This window comes from Staurois parvus, unplaced genomic scaffold (genome assembly GCF_062004578.1).
Source record: "Staurois parvus isolate SC_StPar_1 unplaced genomic scaffold, SC_StPar_1.0 ptg000080l, whole genome shotgun sequence".
Taxonomy (NCBI): domain Eukaryota; kingdom Metazoa; phylum Chordata; class Amphibia; order Anura; family Ranidae; genus Staurois; species Staurois parvus.
In genome coordinates, this window is record NW_028317876.1 from 7,004,021 (window position 1) to 7,030,780 (window position 26,760).

The following is a 26,760-nucleotide window of genomic DNA, read 5'->3' on the forward strand; positions in this document are numbered from 1 at the left end:
ATCAGGAAGAGGGTAAATCCTCTGGAGGGCAAATGGTTATTCTACTTCATAACAGAGGATATGTACAGTACACACGTTACCAGACAGACCACAGCAGCTTTCCCGTTCAATGATTGGCTCCCACTGGAGTATGACGTGTACGTACGGACCGCCCAGACAATGCAATACACCCTGCTCATGTGAGAAGAGAAGCGCGCTGAGCAGAATGGGCAGGAACAACCCGGGGAAAGGGGCGGAACTACGAGAAAGAGGCTTGCAAAGTGAAAATAGAGAGGGGCACAGCTAAGAGGAAGAGACCTAAAATATGTAGAGGAAGAGAGGCAGGGCTACAAAAAATGGGCTTGGATGTGTGAGGAGGGGCGGAGCTAAAGTGAAGACGCTTAGAATGTATAGAGCGGAAGAGCGGCGGAGCTAAGAATAAGAGGCTGGAATGTACGGGGATGGGCAGAGCTACGGAGAAGAGGCTTAAATATGCAGAGAGGCGGAGCTACAGGGAAAATAACTGCAGATTTGTAGAGGGGGTTCGGGAACTGTAGAGGCTGCGGGGCGGAGCTAAAAGGAAAGAAGCAGTGAAGCGCATTGAGGAGTGGGCGTAGCTAAAGGCAGAAGCGGCAAAATGAAGCCTAGAGGAGGCGGAGCCAAGGGGAAACGCCGCGCAGTAAGAGGGCGGAGCTAAGGAGCAGAGGCTGGGTAGTGTAGCGGAGAGGGGCGTTGCTCAGGGGAAGAGGCTGGGCCGTGTAGACGGGAGAGGACGGGCATCCTGGGGGAGGATGTATATGCAGATAAGGAGGGAGTGCAGTTTGGGCGGTGCGTGCTCTCTGCAGACAACACGGCCCTGCTCTGTGGCCAGTCTATATATAAATAGGTCTGCCTGGGCCGGCATGCACGTTGTCGTTGTGGTTTGCTGAGGTAGGTAGATAGTGAAGAGAAGAGTGGGGATGGCTGGTGAGGACGGGCTGGCTGCTAATTGCAGTGTGATGGATGTAGGACGGGCTGTACATGCCGGGCTCCTGTCTGTGTGATGGGTGACATGTGGGGGAGGCCTGGGCTCGCCTCTGGCTGTGTCTGTACGATTCCGACCATTCCTTATCATAGAGAACACGCGACGGTCTATGTGTGCGCGAAAGTCGCAGCTGGTCCTGTGTGCTCCGGCCATGGGGGAGGCTGGTGAGACCCATGGAGGAAGAGTCCTGTCCGTTCTCTTGTTCCTCTATTGGCTGCTTCCTCCTGGGAATCCCCTGGTGCTGGGGCAGCACTAGGCTGGGATCACACATGGGGAGTGGTGGGCTGGCTGGGATCAGTACACAGTGAATGGATCCCATAGATGATGACAGGGGTCCGGGGTGACCGTCCTATACACTATGTGCTGGGAGGTAATGCAGACTTCATACAGCTCCAGTGCCACCTAGCTGGCCGCCCCCTGATCACACACACTGCTCATCCATACACGACCATTCATTGGGCACTTCGTGCATTGTGCGGCTGATCAATGGTGAATACACCTTTTGTAAAACTATAAATGCAAATGCAGAAAACAATCTGTATTTATTTTTTGCAAACAAGCAGCTGTGATCATTGGGCTGTGTGTGCAGTGCCAGGCTCCTGGGCAGGGGCAGACTGACAACTCATGGGGTCCTGGGCAATAGAGCATCATGGGGCCCCTGTGTCCGTGCCAAACTCAAAAAAGCCTATGAAAAAGGTACCAGGGGCATCTCATGGGGCCCCCTACTGACCCCGGGCCCTCGGGCAGTGCCTGAGTTTCCAAATGGTCAGTCCACCCCTGCTCCTAGGCTGTGTGTGCAGTGCCAGGCTCCTGCAAACTCTTCCTCCAGCTTGCTGTGGGTCCCCAGGTAGGGACTTTCAGTTGGAGTGTCAGTGACAGGGCTGCTATTAGAAACCACGGGACCCATACAGCCAACCTGACAGAGGGGCGCCCCCCCCCCAAAAAAAAAACAGTTTACCCTGTTTCAGTAATGAACGAACACAGTGAATGATTGGCATTGATCATTGTGTTCATTCTGGAAAGGGAGTGGTAAATGTGACACATTTACAGGACCCTTCCCCCAAATCTCCATCCTGAAGGGTCCTATTGTGTGCTTGCAGCTAACGGTGGGAAGGAGATGAGGGAAGCCAGCAGCACTGCAGGGGTGGGGACACACTGGGGCGCCTGGGCAGCATGGGGAAATGGAGGGTGATGCTTGAACCTACTGGAACTGATCCCCTCTATAGCTCTTTTCAGCAGCTGAAACCAAAAAGAGGAATAGGAAACAAAGCCAACTTTCAGCTGCTGCAGAGAGAGCCATACAGGGGATTGGTTCCAGTAACTGCAATCTCCCGCCATGCTGATCATCCTCCCTATCCAGATCTGATTTGCCCATCTGCCTGGGCCCCATACAGGAGGACTGGTGGTGCCCCCTTATCCACAGCTCTGGTCAGTGGACTACAAGTGCCCTGATCACCTCGCCTGCTTTCCATCAAGAACTACAAGTCCATTTGCTGCACTGCCAGGGAAGAACAACCGCTACATGCTGTCAGAGGGGGTGGGGGTCCACTTGGCACCCAGTTACACCCTAAATCTGGGTTAAACATGTAACATGGTCCTAAAGGTGGAGTTAGCCACTAAAGCAAAACTAACGCAGGCCATAGACTGTTCGTTTATCGGCCGATTTGTCATCCAAAAAACGAAACCTTGTTCGCTGTGTAAACTGATGTTGCCACCAATGATTTAGAAAATCAGCTGTTTTTCACAAATTCTCCAGCATGACCGATAAACGAAATGAGGAACCGCGAAAATCGGCCAATGCCATTCCCCCAATAACAGTGCGAAAATCGGCCAATTATTCTTTCGCACGAAAAATCGGCCCATAAGAGAACAGTCTATGGCCTGCATAAGTCCTCAAGCACACTGCTGCACCTAAACGCAAGGTCAGGAGCTTTTGGTGTTTTGTTTTTTTTTTTGCCAAAGCCTCTGATCTCCACTCTATGAAAGCCTGTGGGGTTGATTTACTAAAGGCAAATAGGCTGTGCACTGCAAGCTCAGTTGTTCTGGATCTGAGAGGAACATGCAAGGAGAAAAAACTGAATTTTTGCTTGCACATGATTGGATTATAGAAATCAGCAGCTTCACCTCATTTCAGAGCTTCCCCTCAGATCTAGTGCAACTGCACTTGCAGCACACAGCCTTTAGTAAATCAACATCTGTGTCCATGCGTACACAGGCTTTTACCAGAGTTTGAGGCAGTTAAAGGTCCCTCTTCTGAATGCAGGAGAAATGCGTTCAGCAGAACATTTTGGCCAAAAATAGGAAACCGCAGCAAAAACGTGTAAAACGCGGCTAAGCACTACCCACATTTAGCACTTTATTTATTCATTTCAATGTCGCGTACTCTGGCCAATGGCATGAATAGACATCCAAACACTAAAAACAAGGTACCGCATTTACATGCATTTTTCTGCTGTCAGTTGAATAAACATTCCAGCGTACATGGAGCCTTAGCCTCTAAAGCTGTCGCATGCATGCTTTTCATTGCATTCGAGATATGCAATGTCATCTGCAATAAGATATATCTGTCTGCCTGCTCACGGTCTTTGGCAAAGTAAATTGAGCTACATATGTGTAGCTCAACTGATATCGCCGGCAAGATGACAGCCTCCTGCGTACGCACGGGGTGACGTCATCCTGTGCTGACCAATGAAGGTGGCCAAAGACAGGCAGCAAGGGACAGGGACTGTTGAAGGAAAGGTAAGCTCCCTTTAGTTCCACTTTCATATACCCCGTAAAGCCCAACTGAACTCTTAGTTTAATGTGTATCTATAGTGAAAATGTAAAATCATATACTGCACATTGTATTGCAATTATTTCTAGCCTACTACAATTAATCTGAATGATCTTGAAGTTTGTGAAACTTACTTTATGAAGATCCCCTCACATTTCCTTCCTTGAATTCTTTGACTTGTATTCACTGTGTTCTGTGAGTAGCTGCTGCTGTGTGACAAAATTCACAGGACCTGCCTTCTGAACTACAGAGATATTGAGAGAAGGAGTTTCAGGGGGCGGAGTAAGTGCAGGAGCGATAGTTTGCAGGCAAAGTACCATGGGATATGTAGTCCTTAGAAATGGAAAGTAAACAGCAGATGAGAAGAACAGCACAACATATCCTGCTTTTTTAATTAAATATTTTTTTTTAATTTGAAATATTGGTTTTGACATATAGTTTACAGGTGTAAAATCCTTCCCTTTTTAATATGCTATTAAAATGGTCATGCGGCTACTGTATTTCTCTTAAATTCAAACTATAGGCAAAACATTTTTCATTTTGGATAAAGTAAAGGAGGGCTATAACCCCTGTCAGTTTTTTTGCCATCTGTGTCCCATTGGGGAGAATTACCTTTACTTCCTGTCCCATAACCAAAACTGGAAGTGAGAGGAATCCCTGTAAATTAAGGGAATTCCTTGGGGACCCCCTGGTCACCAGAACTAGTGTCCCCATTGGAGGATTTCCCCTCTGTTACTTTTCTGGGGACAACCCAAAATTTGGGATTTTTTTTTTATTTTCACTTACAATGATAATGGTAAACAAGACAAATGGAGAGGGTGAAACTCCCCAAGGGTACAGACTGCAATAAAAAAGAAACAGGTGTTGTAATCCATTTCCAGTCTGTCAAACAATAAAAACAAGTTTTGCCTTTAGTTATACTTTAACCACTTGCCCTCCAGAGGTTTTACACCCTTCCTGACCGAGGCCATTTTTGCGATATGGCTTCAGCATTACTTTAACTGACAATTGTGCGGTCATGCAATACTGCACCCAAATTTGTCTTTTTTTTTTTTTTTTTCTTCCCCACAAATGGAGCTTTCTTTTGGTTGTATTTGATTGCATCTGCGTTTTTTAATTTTTTGTGCTATAAACAAAAAAAGACTGACAATTTTGACAAAAAAAACATTATTTTTGACTGTTTGCTAGTAAACCTGTCCAGTAAAAAAAAATGTAAAATTCAAATTTCGTAAAATTTAGGCCAAAATGTATTCTGCTACATGTCTTTGCTAAAAAAAAAAAAAAAAGTGTAAGTGAATTGGTTTACGTGAAAGCTATAGCGTCTACAAATGGTGGTGTGTATATGTGTGTGTATGTGTATATGTGTGTGTATGTGTATATGTGTGTGTATGTGTATATGTGTGTGTATGTGTACATGTGTGTGTATATATGTGTGTATATATGTGTGTGTATGTATATATATATATATATATATATATATATATATATATATATATATATATATATATATATATATAGCGGCGATTGGCAATTTATTGTGGGATTGTGGTGGGCATTGTGACACTGGGGGGGACTGACTAACTGTCACTGATCTCAGTGACACTAATACAGTGATCAGTGCTAATAAAAAGCATTGACACTGTACTAATGACACTGGGCAGGAAGGGGTTAACATCTGGGGAGATCAAAGGGTTAACTGTGTGGTATTTTGCTGTGTAAGCACGATGAGCCATACAAAGCAGTGTGCAGGAGCTGACGGGAGAGATCTGTATTGTTTACATACAGACCTCTCCCCCTGTCAGTGATACTTGGCGATCACCAGGTGCCGGCGGGGAGTCTCCGGCTGAGACCCTGTGATCTACAGCCACACTGACAGCGTGAGTAGGGCGAGCGCGCCCCCTACCTGTAAAGTCACGTGTGTGTGTATATATGTGTGTTTATATATTTATACAATATGATTTTACGCAGCCCTGCCACCCTGTAGCAGTAGTTCAGCTATAGGGTGGTGGGCAAGTGGTTAAAGTCGTGTTTTTTTTTTTTTTTTTTTTTTTTTTTTTTTTTTTTTTTTTCTACCTGAATGCATTCTTTGCATTAAAGCGGTAGTAAAGTCGGGGCAGGAAAGAAAAAAAGGAAAAACCTTCCCCTTGCAAGTTAAGAGCATAGTGTGCTGGTATGCATCGCATACTAGCACACTATGTAAGGCTTACACTGCTGACGGTGCCATTTTCACCTGGTCTTTCTTCCAGGTTTGTGGACTACAGCTATTTGAATGGCCGAGCCACGATGACATCACTCCTGTGCATGTGCACAAGAGCCGTGATCGTGGCACAGTTCTCTGATGGCATACTGAAGTGTGCCTGTGACAAACGTGAATATCTCTTCCACAGTGCACAAGCTATTCCTTGTACCTACTGGTAACCTTTATTATAAGCTTACCTGTAGGTAAAAGAGACCAGGTGGGGTTTACTTCCTCTTTAAGGTGTTTAAAAAAAAAAAAAAAAAAATTAGTGGCAGCTTCCCCTCCCCAGCCGCCTCTAAATACTTGAGTCCATTCTCAATCCAGTGCAGTTCTGTCCTCTTCTCCCCTCTCCCAAAGACTTGGCTGAGAACAGTGGGAGCAATTGGCTCCTTTTGCTGTCAGTCAAATCCTGTAAGTGGGGCTGAGCCGCGCTGTGATTCTGAATAAATACAAACAGCCTGGCTTGGGATTGAGCTCGCACAAGTGCCCCATAGCAAGTGGAAGAGTTGACAGCACCTGCAGGGAAACCCAGAAGAGAAGGTTCGGGGCTGCTCTGTGCATAACCTATAAAACACAGAGCAGGTATGTTTGACCTGTTTATTATTTAAAAAAAAAGAAAAGCTACCTTTACAATCACCCTTTAAATGGGTCTGATCAGCAGTAAAAAATGTAATTTTATTAATTCAGGTTTAAATACTTATCTTTGTGAACTTAATGATTCCCCAGTAAATCACATCTTGATGACTGCTTTGAATTGCCAGTTAGCTACTTCCCTGTATAAAGCCCAATTTGTGGGTGTTCCCTTTGTGGAATTCTTGTCCCGGGTATCTTGGGTATTCCTGGTCTTGGGTGCATGCCTGCTGCTGGAGACAATCACTTTCAATTGCACCCAATTGGGTATCCTTCTCCTGAGCATCATTATTGAACAGTGCTTCAGGAAGGGGTGTATGGCATAGGCCACACTAGCTCAGCATCCACATCACTGATGAAAATGGAACAAATGCTTTCTGTCTTTTGTGCCCTGGGGGACTTGAAAAACATAACATGGGAATGGTGAGAATTTGTAATGATCGTGTACATTTTCTTGGTAAAAGCAGTAGATGTTTTGCAAAGAGACTGATGGTTTCTCCTCTAATTTGTTTTGTGACATGTTTATGTCTGAAAGAAAAACATTGCTCTTGTAGATGTAGGCAGTTTGCCAAATAGTGTTTGTTCTATGCAGAATACATGAAGGAAGCATTCTTGTATCTTTGTTGTATCTCACCATGTGATCTTGTTATGTCAGTTGTCGTGTATGAAGCATAGAAGCTGTCATAGTGTGAGTAATATGATTATGTGGTGGTCAGGTGACTCCTGGGAAGTAACCTCTGCTGTACAAGGACAGCACTTTGACCCTGTTCTATGACTTGTTCTAAAGTCCTAGAAAACAGGACTGTCCAGTGCCTCCCACAGATTAAGTACTATGCTCAGTACCTTGTCTGCTGCCTGAGAGACTGGTATGTTTTTTTTCCATCAGTATTCTCGTTTGCCTAGAATTTCTTTTTACGCATACCTTAGCATGCTCTTATGCAGATTTTTGTTTGCATGCCCTTTTGCAGACTTTTATTGTGTTTGAAAACCTATAACCTATGGTTGCAAGACGACTTGTAATTATGTGATCTAGGTAATAGGGCAACTCGGTGACAACTCTGTAAAATGAAGGTCATTCAGATTCTCACTCGTAATAACTTTTAAACTTTTGTTCCCATTAATTGATGGCTTGTAGTAGCTTCATGCTAGGTTTAGAATGTGGGTTTTTTTTTTTTATCTGCACAACGGATGGGACTTAAAGGATAAGTGTGCCTTAAATAAATGCACATCTTTTTAAAAAAGTGCAGTATTTAATAATTTTTTTTTTTTTTTTTTTAGGAGCCCGTAAAGCATTGCACCTCTGATCAGCAGATCACGGGTGCAATCTGAGGCTCCTGCAGACTCCGTGTAGCTGTCCGGCTATAGCTCATAGGGGCAGGCAGTAATTGAATGACAGGAGGAATCGATGAACTACTAGAGCACTCACCAATGCCTTGGTAGTTCATTGAGAACTACAAGCCATCAGCTGCAATGCTAACAATAGTTCTCCCATTCACAGAACTCTGAAAAAATGACTAATTGGGAAGATGCCCAGCCCACTGTTAGAATGGGGGCTTGGGATGGGAGGTTGCTTGTTAAGTAACATGTTGCACCCTGGATACAGATGTAACCTGTTATAAAAGGTGACCTTATCCTTTTAAATTAGAAGTTTCCCTTGTGCTGGTGGTTGCTCTGTTCCATGAAATCCTCAGCCCCTCACATACCCCCGTAGCTGTGATCATGCGGTACTGCAGGGGTTAATACGAACTGCTGAACCTGTCACAGGCACATTTCAAAAGTACTAACTATGCCTGACTTTCACCTGCTCCCTCATTCATAAAAGCTGTCCTGCTTCTCACAATGATAAGTACTCTGTGACTACAGGAGGTGGACCTTTCAATCAATGTTCCATCCTCCATTAATAGAATTTTTTTTTATTTATTGTGGGAAGCAATAGTACACTTTTTATGAATGGAAGAGTGGGTCAGAAAGCACGGGTGGTTGTTACCTCCTGATGAGTGCCTGCAATAGGTCCAGCAGCTCATATTAACCCTTGCAGATGCTTGTGGGGGGGGGGGGGTTGCAGAGGATAGGGATTTAATGGAACAGAGTAGCCACCAGTAAAAGGGACACTTTTTTTTTTTTTTTTTCTTAAGTACTGTCCCTTGAGCTGATTTAAACAAAAAAAGCTAACTATATTTAAGCTTTAAAGAGTGTACAGTGGGAAACATTTATTAAAGCAACCGCATATTCATTAATGTGTCAACTGGTATGCAGTACTGGTAGCCTGAATCTTTGGGTCAGTTTTGCAGCCAAATAGCAGCTGTCTATTTTCTTCCTTCTGATGCAATTGCAAGCCATCTTTTCAAGGATAATTTAGCTTCACATCTATGGCACAGCATAGGGGCACTTGTTAAACAGTGACAGATATTTGAATTTATTATGCAAATAATCTATCATTAACGGTATTGATGAATGACTCCTCTCTGGCAGCTGTCCGATGTGGCTTTGGTAGGGGCGATGTGGTGTGAGGTTCATCTCATCGCATGGCTCCCTCCTCACCCCCACTCAACTTTATTTGATGTGTACAAAAGTAAACTTCATGTAACTGTACAGCAGTGCGATGTGCTGCTGTACAGTGACATGCCATTCTGTATGGTGTGCTATGATAAATTGCAGCATGTCTGTGTTTTATCGCAGTTCGCTACAGCTCCAGGCTGTGTTGCAGTGTGAATGGGACACACAGAAAACAGTAGTTTTCCATGTGTGGAGTGGAGCTGCACTTAGTGTGAATTCAGACTTACTATTGCAGTGTTTACCATTTATTGGACAAATGCAGTTTCATTAAGTTAATCAATCTAACCCTCTTTAGTACAGTTATACTACAATCCCCCACAAATCAGCTGTTTACTTACCGCAGTAAGATACAACCTACCCCAAGTTGCAGCTTTTCCTGTAGCATCTTGAACTTTTGTCCAGCGCAGGGTACCTGCAGTCATAGAGATGTATAGGGCCCTCTCATGAACTTCTCCAATCAGGGAGGCTGCCTTGTACATCTCAATCAAGAAGGTGTATATGTGGCTATGGTGCCTGGGAATGACAGATGCAGAGTACAGTTGCCTGCACAAATCCATGAAAGGCTGGCTCCGTACACTAATACCTGCACATCCAAACCTTTCCATGCAGACAGGGACATCCAACCATGCCTGTACGCATGTAAACTTTCAGATGTGTGCTTATCAGCCTGCTATTGATTTGTTCAGATGACTGTATACCTTCATGTCTGTTAGCAAAAACAAATGCACCCTCCATGGTGTATGGTCCTCTACGGCCTTGTGGATCAGCCCTAGAATTGGAACCCACTGAGATGCCCTGCTTCTCCTTCCTCCTTCATAGATAGTAATACCTGACTCTTCTTAGTATGTGTGTGTTCGCAGGTGGGGGGCTAGGGAGGGGTTCATGTGTCTACCTATGATGCAGTGTGTTCAGGCCTCTAGCAGCCAATCACAAAGTCTGAATACTCTCACATGGCAGAGGGCGTGACTTCATCGCTTGCTCCAGGCTCTGACACAAGGCAACTTGGGATATTTTATTGGCACAATGGGGGATCGCTGAAGAGGCAAGTATCAGTGAGACCTACAGCCTTTATGAAGGGGGTGTCTCTTTTGGCTGTGGGATTTATATTTCGTGCACATTAAACAGAATTCGCCATGAAGCGTGAGACTTTAGGTCAAGCAAAAGCAGATATGAGAACATATGCTGAAATCTCCAAGAATTAGAAGTTGGTGGGTAATTTCAGCCTAATGGCATCCTTTGCTAAAATAAGTTTGGGGTTAAATTGCAGCAAGGTGTGTTAAGTTGCCATTCAAAATGAATGAATGCCATTCACCAGCAGGAGGAAGAAAGTCCTGATTCCCCTATATAGATCTGTTAGATCTCCTTCAGAATATTATGTCCCTTTCTGGAGACCTCACTTACAAAAAGTCCAGAGATGGGTGACAAAAATGTTAAAGTCTGAGGGATAAAACCTATCAGGAGAGATTTCAGGGACTTAAAGCGGGGAAGGTTCCACTGCAACATTTGGCACTTTTTGTTGTGTCCTGGCAGCATTCTGGGACACATTGCAGGTCCATGAAGACTGCAGGACAATTCACAAAGTGCAGCATGGCAGGAAACTGGCTGTAAAGTGGGAAGGCTTCACTGCTGGTTTCCCTTAGCTAAGATGCCGGTGCCTGCACCCGAAGCCTTTTGAAGAATCGGCTCTATTGAGGACATCGCTGGATCTCTGGACATGTAAGTGTTCCTATATTCAGAGATTAAGAGTCTGCAACAACAGTATTTGTAGCTGCTAACTTTTAATTTTTTTGGGGGGGACTGAAGCTCCTCTTTAATATGTACAGTCTTAAGGAAAGGGGGGGGCAGGGTTGAAACCTTTAAATACATCAAGCGGGTGAGTAAGGTTCAGGGGGGTGGTATTTTCATTATGGAGCAAAGATCAAGAACATGAAGAGATGACTTCAAACTAACAGGAGGCAAGTTCAAAAGTAATCTTAGTATTATTTTGCTGAGAAAGTAGTTGATGCTTGGAATGAAGTTCCAGCAGAAGTAGGGAGTATGTCAACAGTACGTGGATTCAAATGTGTTTGGACAAACACAGGCCTAAACTCAAAGCAAAAAAAATTAACTATTAACCACTTGCCCTCCAGAGGATTTAACCCCCTCATTGGTTTACATAAACGTTAGTGTCTTCAAATGGCAATATATATTTTAATATATATATATATATATATATAAGTAATGGTGGCAATCAGCAATTTATAACAGGACTGCGGCAGGCATTCTGACACTGGGGGGGGGGGGGGGGGGACTGACTGTCACTGACATCCCCAGTGACACTAATACAGTGAGCACTGCAAATAAAAAGCACTGACACTGTACTAATGACACCTGGCAGGAAGTGGTTAATATCTGTGGTGATCAAAGGGTTAACTGTGTTGTGCTTTACTGTGTAAGCATGCTGCTTTGTATTGCTCTGCTATGCATACCTCTCCCCGTCAGTGATACTCGGCAATCGTTGGGTGCCGTTCGGGAATCTCAGTCCGGGATCCGGTGATTGACAGCTGAAGTGGTCCGGAAAGGACTGTTCTCGGTCAGGTTCCGGACAGCAGTCCGCCATTTAGTGACCACTGTTATAGTATGTTCTTACATCCCAGTAGTGCGGACCTAATCTCGGGCTACACATTTAAATGCAACATTTTGACCTTTTCTGCAGCTATTAATGTAACTGTTTGCAGTGTTTGAAAATATGCAACATTCCACAGGTTGACAGTTGAAACCAGGTAAAAATAACAATGTTGCCAATGAGTGCAGTGGAGACTTCAAGAACAAGCACAAGAATTGGGGAACATTTTATAAGATTATACATGGGGTTATTTTGCTATCCTTTGTTGCCAAGTCAAAAAGAAGACTATTGCTTTGTGTCAACCTTTTCAACACAGAGGAACCCTTGAAATAACTTCTTACTTTCCGGTCTCAGTGAACCCCTACTAAAAATTACTATACCTACAACTCATGATACATTGGGTCCCTTTCACATGTGCGGACAGTTTCTGTTGACAGATGAACAATTAACATCAATTCATTTCTATGGAAAAACGGACCTAAACGGATGATCATCCATTTATATCTGCATCCATCAACATCCATTTTTTTTTTAAACTGATCAAAACCCTATTTTTTTGTTCTGTTAAAAAAAAAACAAAAAAAAAAAACGGACAAAAAAGTGATGTAAACAAACGGTCTGTTTTTGCATCAGTAGTGGATGTAAAAAAACTGATGTGAACTTCATCAGTTTTTTCTTTCAAAAAAAATGTCTGAACTGATGAACGGTCCACACATGTGAAATGGACCCAATTGTGATGGTCAGTGGGATGAATTATCCCCTTATTGATGGCTAAAAAAGATCAATAGTGTCAGTGGGAACTTCTCTGAGAGGCAGAAATTTTTCACCAGAACAGGAAAGTAGAAAATATCTTCCAGAAAAAGCAGACCACAATAAGAACCTGACAGGTATTTTAAAAGTTGGGTAAATCCTGAAAGTTTTAAGGCATTCCCTGTAATTTAATAGAATGATTTACTATTGTACGAGGGGTGTTCAAGACAAATCGGTACTTTTGAGTTTACATAATAAAAGAACAAATTTCAAGGAGTGGAAACTGCATTTATTTTTTTACTTACTCCCCTGCTACATTTATATGCTTATCCCAGTATTCAACTAATGCCTGGGAAGCTTCGGCGTGGAAATTTTGTCAGTACGCCTGAACCATCCTAGGACAGCCTGCTTACTTCGTCATCCTTGTGTTCAAGATTCCCACAGAAAGATTTCTCTTTTGCAATCTCACCACAGGTTATGTGTCGATTATCCAGGATCAGGAGTTCCGTGTGCTGAATGTTTACAGGAATGACTGCTGTGAAATGGGAACCACCACAGCCGGGATCGTCACTGACATTCAGATATCTTACTGCGGCTGTGCATCTCATCACCGTATTGTGCTTGAACTCTTCTGTAGATATTTACTGGTTTTACCCCTTTTGTTCACAAGAAACTTTATCCCCACACGCTGTTCGATGCATGCACTAACTCTGTCTGCCATCTTGATTAAGTCTCTGGACTGGCTTGTGGCCGCCTATCGGTAATGGGACACACTTGCCACCTACTACTGCATGTAGTACCGCCACGCTAGCATCCCTTTTTCTACCTGTAAAATTTCAAGTCCCAGTTTGACTTGAAAGCCCCTTGTACCTTGCTTATAGATGCCTGCTGCTTGGGTGACAGCCAGTGCATTTTATATTTTAATTTTTATTAGGGGAAAATATTCTGGTTGTCATATCTGTAAAAGTGGAATTGAAAACTAAGGAATATATATTTTACTGAAGACACTTTAGCAAGCAGAAGTCTGATTGCTCTTGATGGCATTTGTTTTTTGCATTTATTGAATTTTACTATTTTAGATGCACATCTTTGCCATTTGTAGATCTACTATTTGCAGGCCATTTGTTGCCTTTCTCCCTAGACAATTCCTGGCTCTTAGTGCTTTCCCAAAATTGAGATCCGCTCTAGTTGTATTAAAGCAGAAGGCCTGCATTTAGTGTGGTAGATGTGATGACATTTCTATTTGAAAGTAAAAACAGGGGCTTGGACACCTTTTAAATGTAATATGGAGGGCTATTCTAGCACACAGGGTCATTTTGAGTACCGTATATACTCTAGTATAAGCCGAGTTTTTCAGCACATTTTTTGTGCTGAAAAACGCCCCCCTCGGCTTATACTCGAGTCAACGTCTGCAGGAGGCTGCTGTCTCTTACCTGGCTCCGGTCCCACGACGATCCGGTCCAGGAAGCGTGGCTGCTCCTTCATTCGGTTCGGCCACTGGATGTTCGCATGGCTGCTCGGCTCCGCCTTCTTACCGGTGATTGGCCGCCAGAACTGTAGCTCAGGAAAGGCACACAGGCGGCCAATCACTGGCGAGGAGGCGGAGCTGAGCGGCCCCGCGAAAATCGAGTGAAGGAGATGCAGGTAAGTGTGCCGTGCTTAGGTGCTGCTGCAACCACATATGCTGGCTGCAGCAGCACCATACTGGAACAGGGGTCAGCAAGTGTCAGTGGGAGGAATAGTGCCCCATCATTGGTGTCACAGATACCAATGATGGGGCATTATTCCTCCCACTGACACCCAACGATGGGGCACTTTTCCTCCCCCCCCCCACTGACACCAACGATTGGGCACTATTCCTCCCCCCCCCCCCCCCCACTGACACCAATGATGGGGCACTATTCCACCCCCCACTGACACCAATGATGGGGCACTATTCCACCCCCCACTGACACCAATGATGGGGCACTATTCCACCCCCCACTGACACCAATGATGGGGCACTATTCCACCCCCCACTGACACCAATGATGGGGCACTATTCCACCCCCCACTGACACCAATGATGGGGCACTATTCCACCCCCCACTGACACCAATGATGGGGCACTATTCCACCCCCCACTGACACCAATGATGGGGCACTATTCCACCCCCCACTGACACCAATGATGGGGCACTATTCCACCCCCCACTGACACCAATCATGGAGCACTATTCCACCCCCCACTGACACCAATCATGGAGCACTATTCCACCCCCCACTGACACCAATCATGGGATACTATTCCTCCCCCCCCCACTGACACCAATCATGGGGCACTATTCCTCCACCCCCCCACTGACACCAATCATGGGGCACTATTCCTCCCACTGACACCAATGTTGGGACGCTATTCCTCCCACTGACACCAATGTTGGGACGCTATTCCTCCCACTGACACCAATGTTGGGACGCTATTCCTCCCACTGACACCAATGTTGGGACGCTATTCCTCCCACTGACACCAATGTTGGGGCGCTATTCCTCCCACTGACACCAATGATGGGGCGCTATTCCTCCCACTGACACCAATGATGGGGCGCTATTCCTCCCACTGACACCAATGATGGGGCGCTATTCCTCCCACTGACACCAATGATGGGGCGCTATTCCTCCCACTGACACCAATGATGGGGCGCTATTCCTCCCACTGACACCAATGATGGGGCGCTATTCCTCCCACTGACACCAATGATGGGGCGCTATTCCTCCCACTGACACCAATGATGGGGCGCTATTCCTCCCACTGACACCAATGATGGGGCGCTATTCCTCCCACTGACACCAATGATGGGGCGCTATTCCTCCCACTGACACCAATGATGGGGCGCTATTCCTCCCACTGACACCAATGATGGGGCGCTATTCCTCCCACTGACACCAATGATGGGGCGCTATTCCTCCCACTGACACCAATGATGGGGCGCTATTCCTCCCACTGACACCAATGATGGAGCACGATTCTTCCCACTGGTGTTCCCACCCTCGGCTTATACTCGAGTCAATAGTTTTTCCCGGTTTTTTGTGGTAAAATTAGGTACCTCGACTTATATTCGGGTCGGCTTATACTCAAGTATATACGGTATTTGTCAGTACTTCCTAGCACAGCCATGACAAATTCCTATCTTCGTGTGTCATTGACATGCAGCCTTTCCCAGTAATCTCTTTTCCTGACGCAGACCAGAGCCAGAGGGATGCTAAATTTATTAACATGAATGGAGTTTGTGCAGTGTTCCATTTTCATCCCGAATATAAAAATCAAATGTCAGTAGTTTAACTGTCTTTTCAGAACATATTGGAGTTGATTAACTAAAAGAGTAGATGCTGTTTATCTGGAAAAGTGAAGTTAATGTTCTATTTGTGAAGTGTATGTTAATAAAGTGAACCTGTCTTCCCTTGGTTGTGTGCAAGGGAAATTAAAAAGTACAGGACCGGATGGCTCACAGCCATAAAAGAACCAGTGAATTCTACTCTGCAGTGTCAGAGGACCTGTTTGTGAGCTAGGTCTCCAAAGAAGGTGTGTCCTCTTAAAGGCATTGAACACTTTTTTTTTTTTTTTAACTAGACACTATGGCAGTTATATTCCCTGTGTTTATTTACTTTACCTTGTAGTGCTGGTCTGACATGTGGCTGTAGTTCGCAGTGTCAAAGCTAATTGATTTCCATATGTTATTATCGTTACACAGGATTTATTTATATAGCGCCAACAGTTTACACAGCGCTTTATAACCTAACATGTCAACACATTACACATGTCTGTGTATTCATTCACCTAGCTTGTCCTCCTTCGCTAAGGGTACAGGCAGCTTCTTGTTTCATGTCACAATCCATGCCTCGCCATTTCTTCTGTGTTGTCAGAAATGTGGGAGTGGTAAAGTGATGAAAGAATGCATGGTGAACTTTCTGGTAGTTGCTTTGCCTGCTTATGGTTGTGTCAGATCTAATTACTATGCAGTTTTCACCTGCAGAGCACTAGACCCCGGGATTGTGTATATCCTTCACAGTAAGTGTCAATTCTTAGACTGCAGACAGAGGTCATGTATTACCTGTGCAGTGCCATGCGGCATGCCTCATGTTTGAATGCAAACAAATTGTTGACAAAGGATTGTGAAGATTTACACTACGGTAGGCTGTACTTACATGGCGAAAAAAATGACACCAAGAAATTACATGTTCAATGCACTTCCTGCAGAGGGAAAAACACAAGGTGTGGGTTCAAAATGCCTTTAATCTGGAGGAGGGTGATGTCCAATTACTATGCTCCTACTGCCCCTGTCCACCGAGGTTTGTACTGCCTAGTGTCAAGTGACATTTTGTTTACAGTCCCAGGGAAAAAAAAGTTTAAATCTGTGCCAGTACCTCTTAGGCATGCCAATATATTTAGGTATTTTTCATGTCAATCCCCAGACTGGGAGCCACTGCTTTTAGGTGTGCTTTTTTTCCCTCTCTCCTAAACTACTGCTTCAAGTTTCATGAAAAACTATGTTGACACGAGCAACACTTTTGATATCCAAGAGAAAAAAATTTGCTGAAATATGAGAACTTTCTGCTGCAGGGTCATTCCTGGAGTAGCTGTGAGGTGACCAATTGCCCCATGTCCCAGAACCTCAGCCTGCTGTTGTTCTCCCCTAAGGCCTCTGTCAAACCTATATTTATATGCTTGTAGAGATCATTTCTAAATTCGTATAAATGCATGTAATTCTTTTCAGTGGTGACATTCACACTGTACAGTTACCTGCACTTGGTTGTATATAGGCCTTGTTCACTCCATGTGCAGAGACGTACATTTTTTTTTTTTGCACGCATTTTGCAGGAGCACAAAAAACAATTGTTCTCGATGTGCCCCGTTCACACCACAACACTAGTATCGTGTGGATTTTTTAAAACTCACTGAAACATGCATGAAAATTGATGTAAACTGAAATCTGCTCTGTTTTCCCATCCGTTTTATTCACGTGTAGTGTGAGCAAGGCCTTAGGAAATAATAATTTCTCTGCATCCTGGATCTAATTAGAAATTCTAAGGCTCCATACACATTAGCATTTTTTTGAGCTCCTAGAAGCTGCTCCTAGAAGCTAAATCGTGTTATCCTATGTGTCCATGCACACTGCTTTAGGCTTTTAGTATTTTTGAGCTTCAGCATCTAGCAGAAAAAAACAGTTTTTTGTAGAGTTTTTGGTACATTTTTCCAGCAGAAAAAAAAATGCTAAATGCTCCTAACAGTTTTTTCCTAACTTTTTTTTTTTCTTTTTATTTATTTTCTCCTCTACATGTACCTGTAAAACGGGAATAAAACACCATGATCGTGTGCAAACACTAGTGTGCATGGAGCCTAAAAGCAAGTTAAACCTGACTAAGCAGGAACATCTAAATGCAGGAAGAAGTGATCTAGAAGGCATAAAATGTAAATTGTTTTTCTTCCCATGTAACAGTTACTGTGCTTAGAAAAATTAGGAACAAGAGTGCCAGTGTGAATGAGACCTAACTGAATGAATAGGTCACCTCATGCCGCTTCTGCCCATGTTCTGCTCTATGTTCATGTCCTGTGGGGTGGCAGTGAGTGATTGAAACATTTCTCAGCACGGAGGAGGATAGAATATTTTAGATTTTACAATGAAGGCATATAATTCTAATTTTATTTTCTCCAGTCTGTTTGGCTATTGTATGTTTATGCTTGGATTAAACGTAACCTAAAGTATATTTTGCTTTGTAGAAGTTTGGTAAACGTAAAATAATCAATTGGAGCCAATTTAATTTATACAGAAACATAAGCTAAATATTTGACATTGTGTGTATGGTATGGAAGGTGTATTCCAAAAGAGCTAACCGTGGGTCTGGTCTCTAGTCTGATATGGTGTGCATTAATCTGTGCACGCCATACTACAAATATCAGGAGCAAATAGCTGTATAAGTATGGGAGGTCTAAAGTAACTATGGTATATTAGGTTTAGAGCCCTTTTGTGTACACACTATTGCCAAAAGTATTGGGATGCCTGCCTTTACACGCACATAAACTTGAGTGGCATCCCAGTCTTAGTCCATAGGGTTCAATATTGCGTTGCCCACCCTTTGCAGCTATAACTGCTTCAACTGTTCTGGGAAGGCTGTCCACAAGGTTTAGGAGTGTGTCTATGGGAATGTTTGACAATTCTTCCAGAAGCGCATTTGTAAGGTCAGGCACTGATGTTGAATGAGAAGTCCTGGCTTACAGTCTCGCTCTAATTCATCCCAAAGGTGTTCTGTCAGGTTGAGGTCAGCACTCTGTGCAGGTCAGTCACGTTCCTCCACCCCAAACTCGCTCATATATGTCTTTATTGCTTTGTGCACTGGTGCGCAGTCATGTTTGAACAGGAAGGAGCCATCCCCAAACTGTTCCCACAAAGTTGGGAGCATGAAATTGTCCAAAATATCTTGGTATGCTGACACCTTAACAGTTCCCTTCACTGGAACGAAGGGGCCAAGCCCAGCCCCTGAAAAACATCCCCACGTCATAATCCCCCCTCTACCAAACTGTACACTTGGCACAATGCAGCCAGGCAAGTCCAATTCTCCTGGCAAATGCCAAACCTAGACACGTCCATTGGATTGCCAAACAGATGCTTGATTCGTCACTCCAAAGAACATGTCTCCACTGCTCTAGAGCCCAGTGGTGGCGTGCTTTACACCACTGCATCCGACGCTTTGCATTGCACTTGGTGATGTAATGCTTGGATGCAGATGCTCAGCCATGGAAACCCATTCCATGAAGCTCTCTACGCACTGTTGGGCTAATCTAAAGGCCACATGACGTTTGGAGGTTTTTAGCTATTGACTCTGCAGACAATTGGCGACTTCTGTGCTCTTCAGCATGCGCTGACCCCGCTATGTCATTTTACGTCACCTACCACTTCGTGGCTGAATTGTTGTTCCCAGTTGCTTCCACTTTGTTATAATACCACTAACCGTTAACCATGGAATATTTAGTGGCAAGGAAATTTCAAGTATGGACTTATTGCACAGGTGGCAACCTATCACGGTACCACGCTTGAATTCACTGAGCCCCTGAGAGCGACCCATTCTTTCACAAATGTTTGTAGAAGCAATCTGCATGCCTAGGTGCTTGATTTTATACACCTGTGGCCATGGTGATGATGGGACACTCCTCCAAATCATTAGATTCAGGTGTTCCAAACCCTGGATAACACTATGAATTGCACAGGAATATGCTGCGAATTCCTGTTCGATTCACTTGCGATGCAGTGCAATTTGAGCCCATTCATTTTTTGATTAGGCTCATATTGCATCTAAAGTATTACATGCACTACTTTTGGAAATGCACGGCAACCTGTGTTTGGAGTGTCCAAACAACTTTCCATTGGCCGCATGCATATATGTAGCCTCTCGGTGGGTGGGCTTTCATGCCAAGCGTCTGCATACACGTGTCCCCAAGTAAACACTTTATTGTGCTGAGAGCCCACTCCCTTTGTGCTTCCAGCAAAGTAATGAGCGAGTACCAGAAAGCTCCCGATGCATTCTTGCGAATGGGAGCTTTCTGATCTTGTCACTGCTGTGACTGCTAATCACATGATTGAAATGGCCGCCTCCTAGCAGGGCTGGGAGGTGACAGCAGGAAGGGGTTAACTTACCATTGACACATGCTGCAGATCGTAACTGCAGAGCATGTAACGCTTTGCGGGAAATGCAGACGGGTCATCGTTTTCCTGCACCCTGTTCTAGTGTTAATCTAGCCTTAAGGCTAGCTTCACACTGCTGTGATCTAATTTTTTTAAATTCGACTTTCTGTGCGATTATGTAGTGCATCTTGAACTTTGAAGTGGTTTGCAAATTCTATGAGGCCAAAATCATGCTGGAATTACACTGAAGTAGTACATGAACCTTTTTCAAAGTCGCTCCGCGCTGAGTTGTGTTGATGTGAACAGGCACCATTGTCGCGTAATTCTGTGTGACTCAAGCGGCGTCGGAAATCACACTAGTGTAAATAGAGCCTTAATGTTCTATACGGTGTAAATCCAAGGCCTTTCTTTTCTCTAGGAGTTCCTCCTCAGTTACTGGATACAATCTTTCTTCTTCTTTTTTTTTTTTTTTTTTTTTTTTTTTTTAATTTGCTTGGTTCAAATACAACATATACAGTATAATATAAATTTCACTCTACTGAAAAGACTTGCTTGGCAGAGCTGCTTATTTATAAGTATATCTGAGACAACAAGCGATTATCTCCCAAGTCTGCCCTCAGGAGAGCATTGAAGCCTTTACGGCTTAACATGTATTCTAAAGCCTATAACCACCTGTCCAACAAAAGAGATTCCTCTACACAAGGTAAAAGCTGAGTAGTTATTAACTAAAGCTGGAATTAAACTATTAAACTTATGGGGTTTTTTGTTTACCTGCAGAGTATATATTTCTACTACTGGGGTCATTACATTTGAATAATTGCCTATAAAAAAGTATATTCTGTATAAATGAAAAATATTATGTAGTGCTGTAGTATTTTTGTAAATATATATTTTTTTCATATGCAGTCAACAGGAGGCGCTCTGTGACCTCTGCCATATCTGTGGAAAGAATAATTTATTTGCCCATAGCAACTTGCAGAGCAAACATTTGGTTCTAGTCGGGTAACAGATCATTTATAGCATGCCTAGGGTCCACCATTGGCAAACACACCTTGATTTGTTTACTGTATCATAGAATGTATTAAACATATTCAAAGTATAACCGTTTATGCTCTGCAAGCTAATGGTTCTCAAAGGCCACATTTGTATCTACAAGTAAAGTAGAAGGCAGCATTTAAATTAACTAATTTTTTAGTGCAACAAACAGAATAAGGATGTGTAAAATGAGGCAGTGTGTAAAAGGGAGCAATCTAGCAGTGTACACAATGAGGTGGTGTGGAATAGGGGGCGTACATTACTGCATACAGAATGAGGAGTTGGTGTGGAATAGGGGGCGTACATTACTGCATACAGAATGAGGAGTTGGTGTGGAATAGGGAGCGTACATTACTGCAGACAGAATGAGGAGTTGGTGTGGAATAGGGGGCGTACATTACTGCATGCAGAATGAGGAGTTGGTGTGGAATAGGGGGCGCACATTACTGCATACGGAATGATGAGTTGGTGTGGAATAGGGAGCGTACATTACTGCATACAGAATGAGTTGGTGTGGAATAGGGGGCGCACATTACTGCATACAGAATGAGGAGTTGGTGTGGAATAGGGGGCGTACATTACTGCATGCAGAATGAGGAGTTGGTGTGGAATAGGGAGCGTACATTACTGCATGCGGAATGAGGAGTTGGTGTGGAATAGGGAGCGTACATTACTGCATGCGGAATGAGGAGTTGGTGTGGAATAGGGGGCGCACATTACTGCATACAGAATGAGGAGTTGGTGTGGAATAGGGGGCGTACATTACTGCATGCAGAATGAGGAGTTGGTGTGGAATAGGGGGCGTACATTACTGCATGCAGAATGAGGAGTTGGTGTGGAATAGGGGGCGTACATTACTGCATACAGAATGAGGAGTTGGTGTGGAATAGGGAGCGTACATTACTGCATGCAGAATGAGGAGTTGGTGTGGAATAGGGGGCGCACATTACTGCATACGGAATGATGAGTTGGTGTGGAATAGGGAGCGTACATTACTGCATACAGAATGAGTTGGTGTGGAATAGGGGGCGCACATTACTGCATACAGAATGAGGAGTTGGTGTGGAATAGGGGGCGTACATTACTGCATGCAGAATGAGGAGTTGGTGTGGAATAGGGAGCGTACATTACTGCATGCGGAATGAGGAGTTGGTGTGGAATAGGGAGCGTACATTACTGCATGCGGAATGAGGAGTTGGTGTGGAATAGGGGGCGCACATTACTGCATACAGAATGAGGTGGTGTGGAATAGGGAGCGTACATTACTGCATGCAGAATGAGGAGTTGGTGTGGAATAGGGGGCGTACATTACTGCACACAGAATGAGGAGTTGGTGTGGAATAGGGGGCGTACATTACTGCACACAGAATGAGGAGTTGGTGTGGAATAGGGGGCGTACATTACTGCATGCGGAATGAGGAGTTGGTGTGGAATAGGGGGCGTACATTACTGCATACAGAATGAGTTGGTGTGGAATAGGGGGCGTACATTACTGCATGCGGAATGAGGAGTTGGTGTGGAATAGGGGGCGTACATTACTGCATACGGAATGAGGAGTTGGTGTGGAATAGGGAGCGTACATTACTGCATACGGAATGAGGAGTTGGTGTGGAATAGGGGGCGTACATTACTGCATGCGGAATGAGGAGTTGGTGTGGAATAGGGGGCGTACATTACTGCATACGGAATGAGGAGTTGGTGTGGAATAGGGAGCGTACATTACTGCATACGGAATGATGAGTTGGTGTGGAATAGGGGGCGCACATTACTGCATACGGAATGATGAGTTGGTGTGGAATAGGGGGCGTACATTACTGCATGCGGAATGAGGAGTTGGTGTGGAATAGGGGGCGTACATTACTGCATACAGAATGAGGAGTTGGTGTGGAATAGGGAGCGTACATTACTGCATACGGAATGATGAGTTGGTGTGGAATAGGGGGCGTACATTACTGCATGCGGAATGATGAGTTGGTGTGGAGTAGGGCATGTACCGTGCAACACACAGAATGATGTGGTGCAGAATAGAGAGTATACAATGGATTCTTTAAAAGAAGATTGTTTTTTTTATTCGTCAGTCAACGCTGGCTGCTCTGCCCCTCCAGCACTCACTGAAGCACTGGGCTGTGGAGGGGGGGAGAGCGGCTGGCTGAGAGGCTGAGCCACATGCTGCTCCAAATGTGGGGTGGTTCCAGACATGGAAGTCAGGATCTTTCCCCAGCCTGGGCCGGCTGAGCTGAAAACTGGTCACAGGACTGCAGAGCGAACTGCACTGTGATCAACGGGAGAAGTAGAGCCAAAAGAGCTTTGACTGTGCGTCTCTTTTAACATGTTGGTCACTTGTGTTAAATTCATTTAATTCTACTAATCCATCTAACCCTTTCTAGACAGTGCTGCTGTCCAAGGAGACCCCTATTGCTCCATTGATAGAGGAGTCACCTTAAAACAGCTGCAGTAATGGCATGAAGATTTAAAGCAGAACTGCATCTGAGCACCACAATCCCAAAAAACTATTTTTCATTTTTTAATATTCAAATCAAACTCCTCCATCCATGTTTCTGTGCTTTATTTTGCTGAGAAAAAAATCAGCTCAGCTGACTGAAGATCTGCCCAGCAGCTGAGGTAAATCCTCATAGCAACAGCAGGCAGCTTGTCACCTGAAACGCATAACCAAGCCACAGACATGTTCACCACAGTCACCATAATCCTCTAAGAATTGTAACCACTTCAATGCTGGGCACTTATACCCCCTTCCTGCCCAGGCCAATTTTCAGCTTTCAGCGCTGTCACACTTTGACAATTACGTGGTCATGCAACACTGTACCCATATGAAACGTTTTTATAATTTCTTTTTCACACAGCTTTCTTTTTGATGTATTTAATCACCACTGAGTTTATTTTTTGCTAAATAAAACGAACACCTGGAACTTTTGAAAAAAACCACACTTTTCTTTTGTGTTATAAAATTTTGCAAATAAAATTTCTTCATAAATTTAGGTCAAAATGTATTCTGCTGCATATCTTTGGTGAAAATAATAATTAAATTTGTATTTTTTCAAAATGTTTCAAAAATTTCTATTACATTGTGTTTGTGTGTTTTTTTTGTTTTTTTCCCCCCCCCCCCATGTTATTTTTTAGCACACTTTGACCGAAGCAATACAATGTTACAATAGTAACATTGAACAACTCTAGGCAAGTGATCAGGATTTTTTTGTTACACACGATTGCTAATACCAATGTATTTAATTGATATTTGCAATCATTGTTATTGAATGAAACTGATTCATTCAGTCTTTTGTTGTGATTAGCTGTGATTGGGCAAAACCGATCACATGATAGAGATGGGCTGTGATTGGCCCTGTCTGTATCATGTGACTGCCTTGACCACAGCTAGCAACATAATTGTATGCAATGGATGGCATGACGGGAAGCCATCCATTGTATACAATTGACATTTGATCTGCTGTGATTGGTCACATGACACTGGCAATGGGCCTGTGTAGTGATATGTCATCGGCTGTGTTCCGTGGACACAGCCAGCAACAGATCGCGCCGTTCTGCAGCAGCATGAGTGGCTCGTTTTGACAGGATGTCGTATGACGCCCATTCACAACGGCGAGTGTCCCATCCAGCCATCAATCTGCTATAGGCCAGGTGGGAAGGTGTTAAAACAAATGGGTGATGGGGGGCTATTCTACCATATTTTTTTTTTTTTTTTTCCTGTTTTGTTTTTTTTTTTTGTTTTTCGTGGCCTTAACATTCTCTCCAGCCCTATTGTACAAATGCAGTGCTCTTTCTAAATTCCTTAGTCATATGTTAACAAAGCCAGACATACATGAGTCAAATTCTAACAAATTTTCTTTTGAAAATCCGAAATTTCGTGCATTTTGTAATTGGATGGTTCCACCACTGAATTTGAAATTCACCAACCAAGCCTTCAATTTCACATCATGTTACAGAAAAGAAATTTTGTGGCCAGGAATTTTCTTTTCTTTTCAGGTCACCGCTCATGCGCATTTTTTTCTATTATGTTTCTCGCATGATACTCCCATCAGAAATTCATTCATTGTTCAAAAATTTCTAACATGCTCTATTACTCTAATTTGGTGGCCGCGTGAATATTGGCCGTTGCTGTGGTCCACTAATGGTGCAAAATTCAAATGAAAATTCATAATTAGGATTTTCAAAAGAGAAATCGACCCATGTATGGCCTGCATTAGGCCCCATTCACATCTGAGCGGTTTGTAGCTCGAAGCTTCAAAATGCTCAACATCCAAGATCCATATATTTCAATCGTGACCACATAAAAGCGCTCAAATTACTTTAGCTCAAAGCCTGAAGCACCAAAGGCTACATGAGATTTGGGCAGTCTTGGGCCCTTGGATCAGTGTTTCTCAACATTTATTTTTTTCTTTTTTTTCCAGTCGAGGCACCCTTTGAATTTCTGCACTGTGGAGGCACCCATTACAAAAAGTAAAAAACTAAACAAATCGTTTTAAAGAACGTAGCAACATCTAAACGTGTAGGGTACCTAACTTCTAGAGGGGATTTATTCTTCCAAAGCAAATGCACTTTTGCACACTGGTACTGACTAGTATGCCATTGTTTCTCTCCCTCACTCTAGCTATGTGACTCCAGTGCTGATGGAGAGGGGCAAACGAGGATGCTGTGCAGAAGCCCAATGTCCTTATCAACTGATGACATTGGCTTCTTATGTTGCTGACAGCTAGGAAGATGTAATGGTGCACAATTAAAGCCTGTGCCTTTGAATAACTAAAAGGCAGGCTTGATCCACCTACTGGCATGTGTACAATTTTTTTTTTTTTTTGGCATTTTTGCCAAGGCACTCCTGATAAAACCTGAGGGCACCTTGATTAAAAAATGTTGTCATAGATTTCAATTGAAATGCCTGCATATGCTTGAACCAAGTGTTTGAGTGTTCTTTCAGGCATTTTTGAGCCTGTAGGTCTCCTACCTCCTAGTGCTTTCCATTGATTAACCGCTTCCCGACTGCCCTATACCAGAAGTACTGCTACAGGGCAGCGCAAAATCGCGCGTGTGTGGTATATACGTGATTTGAATTTCTGGGTAAGGGGCGTGCGTGCTCCCTACCCGCACCGTTTTTGGCTACTCAGCATGTCAATCACTGGCTACTGGCCACATATTCTATACCAGGACTCCGTGATTGTCAGTGGAGCTGACAGGGGAAAGGGCTGTGTGTAAACAACGCAGATCTCTTCTCTGTCAGCACAGGCTGCTTTGTATTGCTGTGCACAGCAGAGCAATACAAAGTAGCTTGTCTATATAGTAAAACATCACCCCACACTGTTAACCCTTTGATCTCCCCAAATGTTAATCCCTTCCTGCCCAGTGTCATTAGTACAGTGACAGTGCTTTTTAATGGCACTGATCACTGTATTAGAGTCACTGGAGATGTCAATGGCAGTCAGTTCCCACCCAGTGTCTGAATGCCTGCTGCAGTCCCACAGTAAGTAGCTAATCATCGCCATTGCT

General features: G+C 43.9%; 1 protein-coding gene across 2 annotated transcripts in view; it reads left to right on the forward strand.

Annotated features, from left to right (window-relative positions):
* Positions 1–756: 756 nt before the first annotated feature.
* Positions 757–26,760, forward strand: part of ACSL1 (acyl-CoA synthetase long chain family member 1) — a 118,087-nt gene continuing 92,083 nt past the window's right edge. For both annotated transcript variants that reach the window (XM_089669611.1, XM_089669613.1), the window contains exon 1: positions 757–909. The gene's annotated coding sequence lies outside the window, so the exon portion shown is untranslated. The remainder of the gene's footprint in view (positions 910–26,760) is intronic.